Genomic DNA, 3054 nt, shown 5'->3' on the forward strand with positions numbered 1-3054 from the left:
CACATAGATGTCTACAAAACCTGTTCTATTAAACGCTTATACAAGTAGAGCCCCCCGACAAAGTAGAGAGGGTGTCAGCAGTCAGTTTGTGTTGACGTCACTGATTATTTTGCCCTTCCTCTGATCCGTCAGAACAATAACCCCCAAAAAATGGATCCTGTCTGTTGAGCATCCGCCTTCACTCGGTCAGCATTTGATCAGTAATCCATTAGTATTGCTAAAGCCCCAAAAAAACAGGAGTGGATCCAAAACAGATGACACGTGAATGGAATATTTGCATGTCTTCTGTGTTTTGTACCCACTCCTGCTTTTGGCTACCAAATCACAAGCCAATTATTATTATTTTTTGAACGGGGGAGAAAAAAAATATGTTTATTTCACAAACAGGACATTAACACACATAAAATACAACACAGAAGGAGTAAAACTACAAGATTTAAAAGACAAACTGAAAGAAAAGTGCATCATCAACAAGAATGGATTGACAACCAGTGTCGGGGTGAACACGATGGTAATGCATATTGATCATGAAATGTATGGGGTTATGGCTGATAACTGGAGGACAGTCCAGCAAACAAGCCGACTCCAGCTCATTCCTACAGTGCAGGCTACACAATCACACCTGGAAGGTAACTGGTCGGTACAGGCAACACCCAAAAATCTTCATAAATAAGCCTTAGTATGTGCAGGTCTCACAGCCGCTGTAACAGAATGTTAATAAGCAGTATAACATGTAGTAAGCCCTGCAGGGATCATGTCTAAGACATGTAAGACGTCCAGGGGGTCCCGAACATTGTGGACAAGGTCCGAGATGAGAGTCGTCCATGTGTTTAATACTTGATGTTATTGATGGCCAGCGATGTGATGAATTTTAGTGTTTGGATTAGGTAGTCCTTACTGAGGAACTTCACTTTTCCTTCACAATGTGCTGATGCCACAGATGCCGTCACCTTGACGAGCTGGGTTGCTGATAAGTGGATTCTAAAGTGTCTGAAGAAATACAAGTAGAGACATTGGAATAAATTGTCCACTTCCTCCAACTTGACCTTGTCCTTTGATTTATGAATATTATTCCATAAAGTCTTGAAGTTCTCTGCATGGATGGAATAAGAATTGTCCATGCGAGGTTTGACAGGCACAGAGAAAAGCCACGTAAGGTTCTGAGAACTGATCACCAGCTTACCGAAAAAACTGTCAAAGTTTCTTTGGAACCACATCCCTATGATACCTGTGAGCGCCTCGGAGCCATTATATAGGAAACGCGGTAGGCAAGTAAATTTCTCTGGTAACAGTTCCAATAGATCGTCCGCAGAACCAACCTGTCCACACAATCCGGTCCTCTGTGCTTGCCTTGGTGAGTGGAGGCTTGGATGAAATCTGTATGAGCACAGCCAGTGGATCTCTGTCCTTTCCTTTGGGTCCAGGTAAACAGGAAAATTTGGCTTTTAGGTTCAGCTCTGAGCCCACTTCAATGGCAAGACCCTTCTGCTTCTCGGCAGCTGTGTGGGCAGACAGGTGCTTGGAATACTCTATCAGTCTGGTGTATGAGAAATTATATATCGCTGTCACGCTGTACAGAGTCCATTGTTTTTGAAGAAGCAAAGCAGTCTGTGCCGGATCAAGAGTTTCCTCCAAGGAGGTGCACTGTGGGATTTTTCTTTTAGACAAGCTTCGCAATGCAGACCGTCGACGTGCAGAAGTCAAGCTTCCAGGAGGATACCTCGAGCTGTGAAAATGACTGCTCCTTCATGCCGATGACCTACTTCTGGGGATTAACACCCCATCGGTAGGTGTTTGCATATCCTTGCGATAAATGATGTTCCCGTTCACTCACTTTCTAGGCGCCACGTCTCCAGTCCCCTGACCAGCCAGATTTACCCGCATCTGTTCCAGGATATGAAGCAGTGGAATGACGCTGTTCATCCCGTAGTCCTGGTGACTGACAAATAACGTGGCCTCCCCAAAGGGCCTGAGAAAATGGCAGGTGTCATGCATGAGCTGCCACTGGCTGACATCGAAGTTACACAGGGGAGTACTCCTGTCCGCTTGGATCATCAAGATATCGTTTATGGCCATTTTATGTTCGTATACTCGGTCCAACATATGGAGGGTGGAATTCCAACGGGTAGAAACGTTGCATATCAGTCTATGTTGGGGGATGCCGTTCTGCCGCTGCAGCTCAAGGAGGGTGTGCTTTGCGGTGTACGAGTGGCTGAAGTGCATGCAAAGTTTCCTGGCCATTTTTAGGATATCTTGCAGTTGGGTGGAAGACTTCAAGAACCGCTTGACAACCAGATTGAACACGTGTGCCATACAGGGCACATGATAAGAGCCCTCCTTGACGCAGCGCCGACACCATGTTCTTCCCATTGTCGGTCACCATGGTTCCGATTTTGAGTTGTCGTGGAGAAAGCCAGGATTCGATTTCTTGATGAAGGACACAGAGCTGTTTATCCCCTGTGTGACTCCGTTCACCCAGGCAAACGAAGTGTAGAACAGCATGACACCGCCGTGCCTTGCACATTTGGAATGCTGGAGGAGCACTGTGAATTGTCCCTGCATGGGTATGCTTAAGGTGCTTTGGTGGCTGGGCCCCTGTGTTTGTGACGCCAGCACTGTGAGGTACAATTAGGAGATGATGTGGAATAAGGAGACCAAGTTTCTTAACAAACTCCCAGTACTTTACTGAAGCTGATCCAAAGGTCATCAATGTATGCAAAAGTCATTTACAGCAAGGCAGCTTTTACAGTGATTCAGATTAGTTCACAGAAGTTGCATAAGGGGCAGTTTTCTATGACAATCATTCTTTCTCCCTTGTTTCTCCAGATTGGAGGGATGGACTATCTCTGCTGTACTGTATACTCAAATACTTTTGTATCCTCTCTAGGAATACTATATTCTGACAGATGGCCTTTCTGTCCTTGGTTATGGTGGGCAGCTTGTAGCTTAGAATCTCTCCACCTAATGCAAAGGAGACTAGAGCCTGATAAACAACAGTTACTTTCCTTTGCCAATATTCTCCCTCCCTGTCTGATTTGCCTGGTTATTCTGTAA

General features: G+C 45.4%; 1 pseudogene; it reads right to left on the reverse strand.

Moving 5' to 3' along the window:
* Positions 1-383: 383 nt before the first annotated feature.
* Positions 384-1887, reverse strand: LOC120993368 (annotated as a pseudogene).
* Positions 1888-3054: the final 1167 nt, after the last annotated feature.

Source organism: Bufo bufo, chromosome 3 (assembly GCF_905171765.1).
Source record: "Bufo bufo chromosome 3, aBufBuf1.1, whole genome shotgun sequence".
Classification (NCBI taxonomy): Eukaryota; Metazoa; Chordata; class Amphibia; order Anura; family Bufonidae; genus Bufo; species Bufo bufo.